This window comes from Falco naumanni, chromosome 2, assembly GCF_017639655.2.
Source record: "Falco naumanni isolate bFalNau1 chromosome 2, bFalNau1.pat, whole genome shotgun sequence".
NCBI classification, from domain to species: domain Eukaryota; kingdom Metazoa; phylum Chordata; class Aves; order Falconiformes; family Falconidae; genus Falco; species Falco naumanni.
In genome coordinates this window covers 114,177,764-114,194,587 of record NC_054055.1, presented here as the reverse complement: position 1 = coordinate 114,194,587, position 16,824 = coordinate 114,177,764, and the positions used below count along the sequence as shown (strand labels likewise).

At 41.5% G+C, this 16,824-nt stretch overlaps 1 protein-coding gene across 2 annotated transcripts in view; it reads right to left on the bottom strand.

Annotated features, from left to right (window-relative positions):
* HTR1F (5-hydroxytryptamine receptor 1F) overlaps positions 1–16,824 on the bottom strand; it is a 118,564-nt gene that overhangs the window by 62,554 nt on the left and 39,186 nt on the right. For both annotated transcript variants that reach the window (XR_005826230.1, XM_040582925.1), the window contains exon 2: positions 4,900–5,014. The gene's annotated coding sequence lies outside the window, so the exon portion shown is untranslated. The remainder of the gene's footprint in view (positions 1–4,899; positions 5,015–16,824) is intronic.

Genomic DNA, 16,824 nt, shown 5'->3' with positions numbered 1-16,824 from the left:
CAGAGAAGAAACCATGTGGCCAAAAGGTTGGAATGAGCTCTAGTTCGGTGCTGAGGAAAAACATATACCTACCAGCATTGTTGCTGTCTACAGACTCCAGAAATTGTTTTATCTGAGCCATCTACAACTAGGGAAATGCTAATATTTACATAGTGACTTTCTGTATGGACATCTATGTGTCTTTCAGTTAACAGATTGCTGTGAAACGAAAAGATGGACAGCAGGCAAGTAACTGTGGTCAAATGAAAATATCAGGAAAAAAAAATCTGCATATTAGATATAAACTGTTACACGGTGAGATGGTAAGCTAACGTCTCTGTCTTGCTGGAGGTGCTTGTACAGGGAAGCTAAGTACTCCATGACCTTGAGGTTTCAGAGCTTACTTGCCCTCCTTACATAGGCAACAATATGTGAGCTTGATAGGCTGGCGCTTTAAATCTGCATTGTATTCCCCTTTGGGAAGGACTAAGGTACCAGAGAGTCTTCTTGCAGTTTCCAGAAGATTTTGTTAGCCCAAATGATTTTCTGGCTTCATACACACACATTTAGGATGCATTACCCTGGACCCCAGCTTACAGAGATCACGGCAAGCTCTGCGGTATTGCAAAGGTCTCTGGATCGAGGTGGCTGTCAGGAGACTGAGCAGTAAAGAACATACCAGCTCTGAAGAGCTAAGGGTTGAGTTACATGGAGCACTGCAAGGGTTAAACTCCATGGCATATTCTCAGCTGACCATATAGATGGACTGGTATGGTGAATTTGTTGATCAGCATGAGCCTGCGGGATGCTTTAACCACCATCTGGTAAACTTCAGGGTTTTCAGTACACTCCCATCAATTGTGTTGTATTGAGCTGAGAAAATAAAACTTGAAAGATCCAAAATGAAAAGTAACCCCAAATATAATTTGGATAGCCTAGTGTCTGGTGTGTGTCCCAGTGAAGGCATTAGCTAGCATGTGTTCTTACGGACTGCCCTTAGCCTAGGAGATACTGAGCACCCTGTAAGGTCACAAAGAAGAAAAAGTTGGGAGTACATTCCAAAACAAATAGATGGTAAATATTTACGTGGATTACAGAAGAGGAAGTGGCACAATATAAGCTTACCAGTTGTTGGAAGACACTAGAGCTTAACGTACTGGAGAGAAGTTGCAAGAATAGCTTGTCCTCTTGGAATACTGCTGGGGCCATGTATTCCAAGTTCAAGGGCTTCACATGCTAACTGCTGTCCACTGAACTAGCTTCAGTCTCCAAATTATTGAGGTGTAAGAAATATATGAAGAGCCTACAAATATGCTGGTAATTTAAATGATAAATGCTGATAAGTACTTTTCTCCTTCCTGCCTAAGCTTTACTCAAAGCCTTCCATTAAAATATATAATTGAGTATCTAGGCAGTTGCATTTTGATTTGCATCTAGTGCCAAAACAATATATCTTTCAGGTAAGACTTTCATGCATTACTTTTAATAATAATGATTTAAATTAAAAGACTGCTTCCATCAGAATAATGAAGCAAGATAGCCAAGAAAATAGCTATGTGCCTGAGCACAGAAATTCATTAAAGTAAGAAAAATCTATGAAACGGTGATGACAATGAGAAAAGTATCAAGCCTCAGTGTCGACAATACTGAAAGCAGAGGCTGCATTTAGGACTTACTGCATGGGAGGGACTGTTTTCTCTTTTCAGAGATCTTTCTCCTTTTTTAAATTCTGAGAAATCAAAGAAAATGTTGTCAGCTCCATTACTTTTGCATTGCCATAGGCGCACGGGATTTTACTAGCACAAAAAAGGTGCCTGACGGTGCTATAAGGAATAATCCTTTATTTTACTTATGTGTCAGAATTAATGATTTCCCTTCTTCCAATACTAAGAAACATATGATTACTTAATAAGGAAAAACACAACCTCTTGAAGAAGGCAATTCAATGTAATCAAGATAACTCCGCTTTCTAATTTCCCTCCTGGTCTCAATTTAAGTTGCCACTAGTGTATGTGTTACCTATCTTTATCTTACAAATAAGTTGTCCTTATAAAGCCTTTTTTAAAAAAAGAAATATTTGAACAGGTGCTCTTCATTAAAATATTTGTGCCTTCGCCAGAATATAAGGAACTCACATAGCAAGTGCTAATGAGACACGAACTTGCCTTTCAAGTGTGTTCCCTTCTCCTCCTGTGTTTATTTCTTTTCTTCAGCCAGGCAAGGCAATAGTTAATAAAAAGTGGCACTAACATAGCAGCAGTACCTGTCTGGTACTTCTCTGCATCCCTGCCTGTCTGCCGAGCTGTGCTGCTGCTCGTGATGGGCTGTGGGGAGTCGAGAACACAGAGGGTTTACAGGAGGAGCTGACACTCCGCATACATCCAACCTGAGACAAATTTTATAAACCTGATATCTGGCTCCATTGGCTCCCGTGACTATGCAAAGGCAAAAAGGTTCTGCCTGGGACAAAACAAGCTTTTGCTGCTGGAGCACAGGTTATATGAAAGTGCTTTATACGACACAAACTGTTACAAAGCATTTGGTGCACTAAAGTGTGCTGTCAAGACCTGTTTTCTTTAAACTGCCAGTCTGTCATTGCCTTTTGGAAACTAGCATACAGCCAGCAAACTCATTTCCATCAAAAAAAAGGAAAAAAGCCCTGTTTATACTTCCCTTCCATTTCCTCCTACCAGGTAATGTCTCTCTAACTTTCACCACAGGTGAACTAATTCTAGTACAATTAACAAACAGCCAAGACTTCTCTTGTACTAGACACAAAACCAGAAATAGTGAGAAAGAAAAAAAGTAGGTTTTAAAAATGTTAAGAGAAAAAGAAAGAGAAGCTTTCAAACCAAACATTGCCCACACCTGAGTCTGCTGAACTTCCCAGACACAGCATAAAACTCCTCCTTTTCCATATCATGGGCAGAGGCACTAACCCCCTACCCACAGCTGGGTCAGACGCTGCTGGCTTTCATGGCTAAACCCAGTGCAGACCAGAGCATCCTTTTCGTGCAGCCTAGCACCCAATATACAGGCTAATACTCTGTTGGAGGCAGAGGGCATCATCTACCTTGCTGTTTTCCTGAAGACTTGACAGATGTTCTGCCTTGCTGCTTGAGTCTTGTTGCAGTTACACAATGAATTTCTGATTTACGATGCATTCTGTAACTTCCTTTTAAAAAGCTAAATTAGGCAGCAATGGGCTGAGGTTGCAGATCAGAAGAGCTCCCGTTTAGTTTCTATCTCCAGAAATTGGGTCATTCATCCTCTCATTTGGTAGGTGGAGGAATTCCTGGCCAAGGTAAATTCCAACTTACAAGTTTGGGAACTTTGTCTTTCCTTATGTGTTCTTCAAGGCAACAGGGAGGGCTTGTAAAGGCTGAAATGGGTTTGTATTCCAACCTATATTTCACTAAAATCTCTATGTTTCACTAAGATCACCATGAATCAATTAGGTGACTTTATTTTTGTGATTATTTTTTTTGTCAATTTTACACTTGCCCAGTGACACTTTTTAATTGTTCAGTTACCTTGTCTTTGCCTCTCTCTCTGTAAGGGTTTTAAAGTACACTTTGTCGGATCTTTCAGACACCCAGAGTTTGGACCCAATCCTGAGATGGTAGGATTGTGTTTCTAGAACTTCTGTAGATATAGATGAGTGTAAGAAGTGCTGGACATGTGTAAAGATCAGCCTTGAGGGTCTGTTTCTTCCTCTAGCACAAAAGTAATGAGATTGAATACCCCAGGAGGAGTATCTTTGAATGTCACCTGGTGGCACATCGCTCTGCTCCCTCTCAGTACGTGCAATTTTCAGGTCCACTTAGGAGCAATCATTCTTCATGTACATTTCTCAGGCAATTGACTGCTGAAGATTTTAATTTGTTTCTTGTTACTTTATTATTCAGACATCTCAATGTTAAATTACTATCTTGTCTCTTGATACTGTTGAGGGAAGTTTTACCCTTCTGTTTTTAAATATTTTTGTATTCAAACCAGTTGTAAGTGCTTTATGAAATGTTACAATTAAGCTGTGGTATTTGAATCACTATTGGAAAGAAGGATTTGGGGGTTTCACCTTTGGTGTTAAAAATCTACAATTATGTGCTATGGGAAAAGTAACTTTTTGCAAAACTGCACATGGCAAAACCAGAAATAAAAACAAGCACACAGTGGCATGAAATGGCCACAGGCTAACAGAAATGTGAGAAAAATTTTCTCACAAAATATTTTTGTGATGAGCTAACATCAAAAGATTTTAGGTTCAGCTTGGCACTGAGAAATCTGGTTAAGCAAAGTAATGAGTGCTGCTGTGCTTTTCATCTTCAAAATGTCTTACAAAGGTTAAGTCTTTAAAATATATCTGTGAAATGAAGCGTTATATTGCCACCATTGTTTTTTTCCCCTCAGTTGAAGTGGATGTTGAGTGTTTAAGTGTCCAAGGCCACAGAGAAGGACAGACCTAGGACTGCAGACTAAGCTTCTCTTGCAGTGCCTGAGCTCAGACTGTGCTGGACATTCTTCATTTATTCAGCCATCCCGTCCATCAGCCGCTGATCTCCTTTTCTCAGAGTGATTGTCCTCTGTGACATCTTTTCCCCAGCTGGACTGCAGCTTTCCATCGCACCGTGTGTACTTGGATTGCCCAGTTAAGCCCTCAATAACCCTGCAGGTCAACCCTCCCCTGGCTACATTTGTCTGCTCTATCACTTCGGGCTCCTCACAGTGCAGATTTTTCTCTCCTCCTGCACTATAAGGAAAGGTCAGTCTTGCAGAGCTCAGGAAAACTCTCTATTCAGTGTGCTTTGCAGAACTCCTATGGAAGACCAAACTAAATTCATTTGATCATCTTTAAATTATGTCCATCCCTCACAAATGCATGTGTGTAGTCTCTCTGTATGAGGATAGAAAGCAACTCACCATCTCCTGTGTCTGGAATAGCCTTGGAAAAGCTGTGTCTGTGCCAGGAAGCCTGGGGACCGGACTGGAAGTAGGAATTAAATCACCCTTAGTAGCACTGGATACTGCCAAAAACCTGCGAGAAAGAAAAACCATCAATACAGACTCTGTAAGTGACAATGGAATATCTCTACTTCAGGGGAAGGAAAAAAAAAAAATCAGGAGGCCTAAACTGTAATTTGCAGGATCTTTTCAACTAACCGGGAATGGTTCTTTAAAAGCTTAGAGACCAGTGTCAGGAAAACTCCACAGGGTTCACGTAAGAGTGTGGCTGGTGATGCCTGAAACTCTTTGTAATGGCTAATGGCCAGCAAAGACCTTGCAGGATTTGATGCTCCAGAAACTGGCTCCACTTGAGGTACTCAAGAAATCAAAAAAAACCTGACCTGGACTTTTCTGAAGATAAATGGTCAATAAAAGGAAAAGGAGGAGGAAGCCGGTGCTTTTTGGTGCAGCCAGTAGTTCTAGCATCTCTCGTGCTGTTAGAATCCGAGCGCACCCGCGAGGTGCTAATAGTCAACTCACATTGAGCGCAGAGGGAGTCCAGGGCACGTGGTGTTTTGCAGCATTAGGAATCATGTTACTCAGCTAAGGACATAAACATGCCAGAGTATCTGCTGTCTGAACTGCAAGGCATTGTTTCTTGCTTTATCAAAATATTAAGGTTATTTCCCCAAGCTAGCAGTGTCTCACAGTAAGCAGCTGCCTAAAGAAGAAATATACTGCAAAAGGGTATGCGTTGTGAAAAGTCTGCACTGTGAAAAGCAGAAATAGAGCATTCTACCAAGAATAGGCTGATTTAATTTTAAATATAAAATCTTTAAATGGCTAATGTGCTTACAGTGTAGAAAATCAGATATCAAAAGCAGTTCTTGTTTCAAAGCAGAAGAGCAGTCAGGAAGAAAAATGAGCACAAAGAAGACAAAGTGACAAAAGAAAGAAGGAACAATTATTGATTTCCTGGAAAAAGGGATAAAAGCTAATGATTTTTCACACATTGTCAAATAACACAGTAATTTATTCAGAATATAATTCTACTAACATTTGACTGCGACTAGGTACCAAATGAGTTCCTACAGCACAAAGTCCTCTGGAGCAGGTTTCGGGGATGGTTACAGACTTATTTGTTGTGCCATCTCCTTGACATCACAGCCGATGGCCTGGGCTAAGGTAAGCAGTGGTGGGGTTCCTTGAGGTTGTCAGTGCAACTTTGGGAAGTCCAGGTTTCCTTATTGATGAAAGAAGGGCAATGACCTCCCTGCCAAGGAGGCACCCAGCAAATCATGAGTTATAACATCAGTCCTGTACAAGTTGGAAAAACGTGGAAAAGTAAAAGCTCTTAGTACTTTTGTACCCATGCCACTGGTAGGTGTAAGACACTTCTGCAAAAATTAGTCTCTTTCTCAGTACAGAGCATTAACCTTCAAAATGTAGCTTATTGGCAGTAATGATAGAGTTTAAATAGTAAAATGAGTGTCCATACTCCCTCTTTCCCTGCCCTCCTTTGCAATGCAGATTTCTCTATCTTAAGCCAAGGCCAGGAAGGACAGAAGGTAGAGTGGCCAGCATGACCTACTACGGCAATATGTGGCACTCAAGATGTGAGTAATGATGTACTTTTCTGTATCTCATTAAGCAACCAAAGGATGATCAGCAACAACTGATCAAGGCAGAGGCAGAGCAGCCCTCTTTTTGGGTCTTGCTTGGGAGCTGCGAGCGTAACCATTGTCTGCATCCTCATCTCTCAACATGCACCATCAGTTGTGTCAAAGCTACGTTTTGTACGGGAATGCAAGAGTGTGTGACAGCCGGGATAATTTTAGGGTGATCTTGAAATACTCAAAAGGATTTCCACTTTAAGGGGTGGAGGAAGGGGAAGCTGGCTTTAGACCCTGTTTGAGCTCTTGTATGCTGTCCTTCATTCCAAGGTAAGAAATTCTAGGTGTCAGAATGTCTAGGTAGCACCTACACACCTCAGAGATTTTGTTTGGCTTTTCTAGACAGATAAGAAGGCTCAGTCTCCCCACAAAATCAAGGTCCTTTTTGTACAGACCTTCCCCCTACAGTCTGTCCTTTTCCCATTCTCCTTTCCTTCCAGCTTCTGCATCTTCACGTTTTCATCCTTATCCCAGCTGTGTTTGCAAGCACCTGGCTCTTTGCACTCAGGGCCTTCATAGTTGCACTCCCCTCTTCTCTCTTGCTCCTCTAATGCAAAAAGGAGCATTTCTGAATTGTGTGTGCTTGTGCAGTCAAGAATTTTGCTGTTGGCACACCACCCAATGACTTCACTCTTGCCTGAATGGGGAGAGAGTGTCCTCTGAAGGGGATCTGGAGGCCACCTAGGTGCTTAGATCATTGTTTGCACCTTGTTATCTAGCCTGGAGTGCTGCCAGGCATTCCTGTGCAGGCAGATTTGCAAGCTGCCTACAAGCTCTTGTGAAGACCTTGTCTGGATGGGAAGGGAGAATGGGTGCGGGAGTCTTTGTTGATGATACAGCAGTATGGATGTAGCTGGTTTACTTCCATCGTTTTCAGCTTAATTAAAATGTAAGTACCCTGGACCTAGAGGTTCAGCACAGGAACTGAACAGGCATCTCCAAGGAGAATCCTACATAGCCAGCAGGTAAAGTTCATATGGATTTATGCTTTCTTTTAGCTTTCTAAGAACATCTGAAAAAAATATGTAAAGTTATATCTTTAACTGAGGCTGGTTTTAGAATAGTGATTCCTATAAATCGAGAATGAAGAGGAAGACGTGACAGAACTGCAGAAATAAGGACTTTTTGAACCATTGAAAAGTAAATTACAATCAGGGTAATGTTTGTTATGGCAGAACATCCCCAGGTAAAGGGAAGAAGTAGGAAGTTGCCCAAACCCCTGTGAACTCACTGGTTTGTTTAATAAACAGAAGCCAAGCTTTTAACAGATGAACAGTGTTGTCTTGTACATAAGAGGACTTAATATTTCTAAACGTAAACAAACCTCTTTTTGCCCAGTATAAAATAATCTCACATCTGCTCAAAATCCCAATAATTTCAGTTTGTGTGTGGCAGCAACTACCTTTAGGAAGGTAGTCCAGCAGAAGTAATTCTGGACGTGCTTTCATCTTGAAGCACGTGTATTGCTTCCATCAATTCTCAAGCCTCAGAGTTCTCCTGCTTCAAGTCTCAATATTTACTATGTCAGGTTGAAGCCTGCCAGTAACCAAAAAGCAGAACTATCAGTTCCAGCCCTCCTTTCCTAGTAAAGATATTGATATTATGAGGGCTCTGGTCTTGTCAAAAACAATGGAAAAAAATCTTGTGAAATGTGTGGAATATGAAGGCAAGCTTTTTTTTGTGGTTAACAATAGTATCTGCGATAATATAAATATATCTATATTATATAATATATTTACATATAATATAAATCATAAAATAAAAATCATCTGCAATAATAAAGTCCCTAAAATTGGGACTTTCTTACTGTGTGGAGGATGCTAAATAAGACTTTTAAAATGGTATCTTGTGCTAAGATAATTATGGGAAAAACCAGCTTTCGATGAATCTGACAGCTGTTTGAAAAGCTCAATGGGCAGCACGATTTGCTGTTGTGCAGAAGACCAAGGTTCAGAAGCACACACAAAATTTTGTCATCTCAACAGCCAGAAGGAACTGGAGGTGGCATAAAGAAAATGACAGCCTTTGCCGCAAAGGCAAACAGAAATCTTACCTGTGATCTGGAGCTGAGTTTGTTTCCTGTATAAAAGGGGCAAGGGGTTAGAAGCAGATAATACTTCCCAGAATGGCTTGATGTCCATAGCTGGGTGAGAATTCTCTTCCTTTAAATTTATGGTGGCTGCATCGGATGTGCCAGAAAATGATGGATCAGTAAAGCCCTATAAATCCTGAACACGTATGTAGTATAGCTTTTCAAAAATAACTTGCAAAACAGACTTTCAGGAGAAGAAAAACTCCACAATGACAGCACACTGACAGTGCAATAGAGAGGAATTTGTTATTCTGACTGCAGGGGTGACAATGACCAGAGGGCAAATGCATAAAATAGGAAGGAAGAGCCTATGTGCAAATGTCAAGTACCCCCTGCAGCAAATGAAAGAAAAAGAGATATGCTCAAAGTGTGTTTACTCTATATAGGCATAATACTACTGCTACTAGTAGTAAATAATAATAATAAAGGTAATTTCTCTGATTACAATAAATATTTCTGAGCTTGAAGCTGAGGATGCGATGCAACATTATATAGTATCACCTGTGTATAAATAAGTGATTCCATTCAGATGTTCATTGCCATGAAATTAAAAGAAACCTTTGCCATCTAATGGTGAAGGTGGCAGCAAAAATGGACATGAATGGTAAGTGAAGGGTTAAACGTATAGTATGGTCTTTTTTGTGAGTAATCTTTGTTGACAATTTTTAAGCTATGGTTTGACTCTAGAAATAAATGTGATTATTATCATTATTTCTTTTATTACCTAAAGGGGATAATATCTACTCACAAGTAAAACTACTTCAGTATGAAATTAATTTTGCAGGCATAATTTGCACCCTCAAACAAGATCTCAATCCCAAAAAGGAGCAGCAAGAAACTGAAAGCCCTGTTGTGTTTCTGAAGTTATTTAGTTCTAAACAAACCTTCCTGGGCTGTCTGTCTGCTTTGTATTTTTAGTTCTTCTTTGTTATTGAATGCTTTTGTAAGAAAGCAGGATTTTTGTTCTGAATTTTTCTTCCCCTGATATTTCCCATATGAAGTTACAATCCTCTGATAGCTTGTACGAAGAGGATTAGAACATGTCATCACTAATTGCAGATGAGGATTTAAAGCAGGGATGGACAGGAGAAGCAGAAAGATGAGATTGCCCGACCTGTCTTGCTTCAGACCATGCGGCTGCTTTGCATCTACCCCTGCTGCCCCAGGAAGGTAGCCTGGCTTCCACATCTGTCCTCATCTTACAGAAAGGGATATTTTTTTTTTTTTTGAATGTGATCAAACACTAACTTTTCTGCCGAGACACTGATTTTTTTTTATTGTACATTTTCCCTAAAGATCCATTTCTACCATGAGAACTACACAAAGTTAGTTGGTTCATAAAAGCACAAGGGAAGGAACAGCTGCAAAGAGGAATCACTTCTAAACTCCCAAAAGTGCCAGATTGCAGGGGTGGGATCGTACCTTCCTCCACAACCTTTTTTGTTGTTTCTTCTAGAAAGTAAACTTTTGAGTACTGCCATTGTATCCCCACCTATACCATACAAGTGCTTCCCTCGAGTCTGGAAGTAGTAACGGTAAGGTACAGAAGCCCTAACCATCTGCAAACATTACTGTTACTTAAAGGAAACAACGGGTAGCAATTTGACTAATAAGCTTAAGGAATTACATAACTTAAGTAGCAATAGAACAAAATTATGTCAGCATGCATTTCCCTCTCTTTTGCTTCAGCACAAATCAATTATGAAATACAAATCAAAGTAATGGATACATGTTTATAAGAATTTAGGGTTCCAGGCACTGATTAACCATGATGGAGAGAACTTGCTCTCATGAAGATAAATGTATTATCGTAAAGAACCTAAAAGTTCCCATGTGAGGCTGTGAACTACTTGAAAGGACAATTTATAGTAGCCCTAGCATTCTTTGATGGGTTGAAGTCTAAGGAGATAAGACACAATAAGCAAGTGGCCAGAGCTGCTTTTCAACTTCTCTGTATGGATCACTCATCAGTAAATTGCATAAGCAGAGGAAAGCAGTTAGCATAAATGCCCCTTCGTCTGATTTTGAAAAAGATTCTTTTCTTTCAAAGTCTACTTTCTTGCAACAAGGTGAAAGAGTGACTCAGCAATTTAAAAAAAAATAATGGCAAAACTGAGCTAGAGGGAATTTAATTATCTTTAGGCATCTAATAAAAACCACAGAAGTTTGTCACAATTTTCAGGAGTTGTCTGTCAAATCTTGACAGATCAGGAAAGTGAAAAGGACAGTTTCTTGGTTAAGACTGAAAAAGAGCTTGAACTTCATTTTCAAGGAGAAAGGATGTTTTTTAATTAATAAAGGTGAAGAAATATGTGGTAAAACTACCTCCTTGTCTGACGTATCAAGAAAGCCGTAACCAGAATTCCACATGTCTGTCAGTCCCTCCTGTGCCAAGATCTGGGCTTTCATTTTGAGGGATGAAAACATTTTTTTAAAGTCATTGGGAAAACAATATGTGATTCAGTTAGATAAAGAATTAAATGCCTCAGTCTTCTCAGGATCAAAGGAAAAGAACAGTTTCAGCTGTCCTAAATAGACTTGTTGATGTAACATGCTGGTTCTTGGTCACCTGAATTTATGATGTAAACCAGTATCTCTGTGAAGGCTGTATTACCGAGATGACTTCAGTGTTTTGTTATTTAATCACATAGCCTGAGCACTTCTAGTGAGGAAAAGAAGGGATTAACAGACAGAGGTCAGGGCTTGGGATTTTAAAATTTATGTGCTGTTTCTTGACTGCTATAAAAGGTAGACTAAATATATTGTCCGTCCCACAGAGCAATGTTTTACAGATCAAAAGGCCATATCTTTAAAGCAGGCAGCATTTTAGTCCTAAATAATACTCTTTTACCAAAGTGATCATATAGCTCAAATGTTCCTGAAATGGTGACTCTGTTGTGATGTATAGCTATTGGTGATACGAGGCTTAATATAGACTAAGTTCTTTGAAAAAGAAAGGAAAACTTGCTGTAAACATTATCAGTGGCTTGGCAAGTGGTTGGGAGACAGACAACTTTTTTGTTGGTTCGTCTTTACCATCAGAATGTAGGGTACTGGACACCGCGGGGGCTGACAGAAACCTGCTCTGATTATTTATCTCCTTTCTTCCCCACGCAGGTGCTGCTGCCCAAAGAGCTTCTGGGGAAAGGTTCCTGTGTGGGGCATAGAAATGGGGATGGATATAGCTGGGGCCTGCTGAAGGTACTGATTAGGTGTTTCCTCCAGGGAAGGCAAATAACCAGCCTGTAGACCTAGTGTAAATGATCTTGGGCAGCATTTCTGTTTTCTTTCACTGCTTTGGATCACTTCCTTTGTAAGACAAACCGCTTCAGCCAGCCTGGCCGTGGGATATTTCCATCGCTGTTTGATCTGTTTTCCAGCAGCGCTGGCTCGGCGTCGGAGCAAACGTTGAAAGCTGCTGCCGGGGAGGTGCAGGGAAGAGCACGCGAGCAGGATGCGACTGGAGTGAAAGCTCCCCCTCAGCCAAAGCCATTTCTCACCAGTTTGCTCAAATCTGCAAGAACAGCCCAGAAAGAACCACCTCTGCAACTCGTACAGCTTAACAGAAAATGGGTATTTGTATGGGCAAGTACTGCTGTAAAAGGAAGATAAGTCATGATCCGGGCAACCTGGGAATCTCAACTTCCACTCAATATTTTCCAAACTGACTGGGGTTTGTGGGGCCCTGATGAATGCATCTCCGAAGGGTGCCACTTTCAGACCTACCTTTTGAAACAGATTTAGTTAATGGTGATGTGCAGTCAAAGAATTGCTCTCCATTCTGCTAAATTACGTTCTGTTTCAGGACTCTAATCTGAAGCCATACTCAAAAGCTGCAGCAGTTTAGAAAAATGAGCCAGCAGCCTGGCTGAGCTTACATCTCAAGCACGCTGGTTTTATTATGCAGTGATAAATCACTTTTTAACTTTCTGCACAAAGGGCATTTTCTTGTCGATGTATTTGAGAATGTTGTAGAGGTGTTTGTAATTAAATAAGGAAAAAGCAGAACTTCTTTTAGGAAGAAATTAATTTGTGATGCTATTGAAATCAGAGAATTTCGAACATACTGTCCCTGGGTTATTTTTGCTTTGTGCTTCCACAAAAGTAATTGCATTTCTTTCTAAAAAACAGTGAAGTGAGAAATAGCCAGTTTTCTTTTACATGGAGGACAGAAAATTTATCAAATAGAGACAGTACAGACTTAGGTAAAGATGTCTGGATTTTGCCTGCATTAAAATATTTTCAAGGTCAAGCTTTCCAAGGTCTTTCACCTAATCATGTACTGAACCACAACTTTCTAGCCATTAAAAGTGCCTATGCTTCACAGTATGGTTTAGTTTAAAAAAATGACACGTTAGAGCTCAAAAAACAGACAGTTCAGCTTTGAGTGCCAAATATATGAAATGCCCTCCTCTTCCTTGTCCTTTTCCAATCCAGGGTGGCCAGCTTAGCGTTCTGCCCAGTTTTGATTAAAGATGAGGTACAGATCTGACCTGGCACGGCAATTGCTATATTCCAGTGTAAGCCACAGACTATTGCTGCTATTATTTATTCTCAGACAAAAACATTCACCCCCACAACCTCCAACTATAGGCTGCAAATTCTTCATGCCTAGCTTTTTGCCATGAGTAAAAACGACATTATTTCTCATTTGCTCCGGTTGCTGTGGGCTGCCTCACCTGTCACAGCCAAGAGCTGCACTATCTGTTGGCCATTCTGCGTGGAAAGATTTGAAAATTTCCAGTGCTCTCTTCCACTACAGATCAGAAACCAGGTAAGTTTTTAATGTTAAGGATGGTCGCTTGCACCTCATCCAGTTTCTCCCTGCTTAAATAAATGCGCACACAGGCACACACTTGTGAGATCAGCCTCTCTAAAGAAATTTTCCTTTTCCATTCTTAGAGTAGGTGGGGGTATCTGTGCACGCTCGAGCCTATCTTGGCAAATTCCATGAAAATATGGATGGTAGACCAAGGAGTTTGTTAAATGTATTTTCTGAAGATTTTCCCCACTGTGGAGAAATCTAGGTTTACTTCATTTTATCCAAAAGCAGAGGTTAATGTGCAATGGGAGTCTACACATAAGAAAAAACCCCACAAACCAACCCCAAACCCCAAACCAAACCAGTGCTCCAACTTTTTCTCCCAGAGCTGTTTATTGTAGGAAGAAGTTGACTGCACAAAGCTACTCCATGGTGAACTAATGAGCCACTGCCTCCAATCTGCATTTCTTAGGTTCAGGCTGACACATTTGCAGCTGAACTTTTTAGGCTTGCCAGTTCTCTGGAGCAGATGCATTACAAAAAAGTTGGGAATTTCAAGGTATCTCTCACCGATTTACCATGTATAGCACATCTGGGAAACTAAGCGTCTAACAATAAGAGAAGGGAGGAGAGGCAGGGAGATACTGATGGGACTACAAGACCTGAAGAAATGCTTTCACCTTGTTAGAAATTTTTAGGACCTAAAACTTAAGCATGTTTAAGTATCTGCCTTGAAGAAGCTACATGCTGTAGGTAGTACCAATGGGTTAAAGCCCTTTTTTAAAGAAGTGGCTAAATCTGTTGATTTGTTGATGGAAGAATCCACACAAACTGTCACAAAGTGGTAGATGTTCTTCAAAGCAGACAAATACAACACTAATGACATGACATTTCCTGCCATATCTTACTAATGAATAAAACATTAGGTAAGCAAGGGGAGGTCAAAGAAGGACAAAAGGCTTGAATGAGGCAGGCATTTTCAGTGGAGGGGATAAAGGTAGGTGAAGCTACTACCATCATTAACCATAATTGAAACAGGATTTTTCACTCCTTCCCAGCACATGGAAAACAAATTTTTCATTGCCATCAGCATCCTTTTACATTACAAATGGCAGGAATGTACAGGTGGCAGGAAAATCAGTCTTCAGAATCTGAACATTTTAAAATGGAAAAAATACAATTGATTTTAAGTACATAGTGTTCATGCAGAAGATTAGCTAAATCGCTTTTATACTGAAAATATGCAAGTGCCCATAGAGTATTTTGTTTGGGAGTAAGAGAGTATTTTCTTATGTATTTTTTCTCAGAATTCTATTGCACTCACCCCACCATAAATTTTCCACTATTGTTTATAGACAGTTCAAGAATGTGAAGCCAAGACTTGATGCTGCAAAATTTCAGATAAAAGCTGTGAGGTAAGAGGGCAATATGCAGAACATCTCGGAGTTTCATATCCAGATTCCCACAGAGAAAAAACATCTTTAAGAAAACTGGATGCATAATGAAAAGGCATAGATGTGTTTAATCTCATTATTTTCCTCTTTTAAATCTCCGGCTCATACCTTCCCCCTTGGCTTCTGAAGACACAACTGCTTGCCTGTCAATCACGAGTAATGCTTCCTGTTCTTGAACACCTTTCCTCCACCTCCTAAAATAGTTTCCAACGTTGGAGCATGGTATTACTTAAGCCAGAAGTAGTAAGGTCTAACCAAATGTCACATTGTCCTGCCTGGAGAGTTAAGGAAGGGCTGCAAGCCTGGCTAGTCTTGGAAAACAGTCTTACCACAGCAAATCCCCTAGGCAAGGGAATTTAAACAGGAATGATCCTTGGGGTTTAAGAGAAGGCCAGTTGTTTGAAACCTCTTTTAGCCAACCTGTCAGGGCTTGAGACCTGGTTGTGTGTTTTCAGAAATGTGTGACCTGATAGCTGCTGTCGCTCTACCTCGCCTCATGGGATGTGAAGGTCTGATGCTGGCCCCGGGGTGGTCCCTTGTGAAGATGGACTGTGCCGGGACTGCTCCCAGCAGCTTCTGCCATCACCTCTGACAGCATCTGATCTGTTTTTGGGGACTGTAACACGAAGTAGCCCAGCCAAAATGCACCTGTGGCAGGTCCCTAGGAAGGGGTGACGTGAGCCAAACTCCTCTCCTGCCCTGCTGGGCTTGTTCTTCTTGAGTGCTTTGCCAGGGCAAGAGGCACAGCAGAGGGCACAGCAATGCGGCAGTGGAAGAGTGCTGGGCAGGGGGGGTCCTGCTAAGCCTCTGCTTAACCATACCCTGCAGGTTACAGAGGATTGTGCAGAAGAAGAGTTTGGATGAGGAATGGTGGAGGATGAGACAAATGGCTCCTGACTAGCCATGGACTGCCATGCATGTTGCTGAGGATGCGGTTAATGCTGATGCTGGGTTTATAATTTGTGCTTAAAGAGCCTGAGGAAATGGTTTTATTCCTAAATACCCCAGGACCCATGTGGCTAGATGAAGGCTCGTGCCAGGGAGAGTCTCCGCTGTGAGAAGAGTCTCTGCAGCGGCTAACGCCTTGGCTACCTGGGACAGAGTACCCTCAGGGTTTGTCAGTGGTGGAGACAAAGTTGAAATCCTTGATCCCAAGGATGAAGGTCAGGTCTGGGAGGGAGAGGCAGGGGCAAGGACAGTGGGGGGGGGGGGGGGGTGGGGACGGTCACACTTGCTGCTGCTCTGGCTGTTGCACGGGACACAGAAGGGAGGACAGTGACTCCCTGCACAGTGTGACTCCGCACTGCTGGGGCAGCCAAATGGGATTTATGGGGCCCCAGCACTGGCAGACGTGGAAGCTAAGCATTTCACTTGTAATGCCAACTTGATGAGTGCCTATAGCTGATGCCGAGCTGAAGAGTAAGATTTATTGCTGCTTGCTGCAGGACCTTTAGGACTTCTGCTGACAAAACCCCCAGGCATCTGGATGATTTTGCAGGATGAAGATGTCAGTGCACTCTGGCTTAGGCTGCACTTCAGGCAAGGACTGCAGTTAAGGAGCTTGGCAACAGCGTTTTGATAATTATGCTTATTTTTGCTTCCTAACAGACTTGCATGGCAAGTTAAGGAAAGGGTTGATGATAATACAGAGCAGCTGGCTCCAGCTATGCAGGAAGGGTTGGGAGGAGGGTAGGTGCAAGCAGGGGTGGGTGCTGGATGGTGCCGGTAAGAACAGAGTTTCCAGGGAGGCAGCTGGGAGTGGGGAGAGAAAACATCAGTGGAAGAAGGCAAGGTGAGGGAGGAAAGTGTGAGGGAAGAAATAAAAGCCAATTTCCTAGGGCTTCTCTTTTCATCCCTGTCCTTCCTGTCTTCTGGGTACACCCTGACTTAATGTGTGCCCTTTGAAAAAGTAAGCATGCT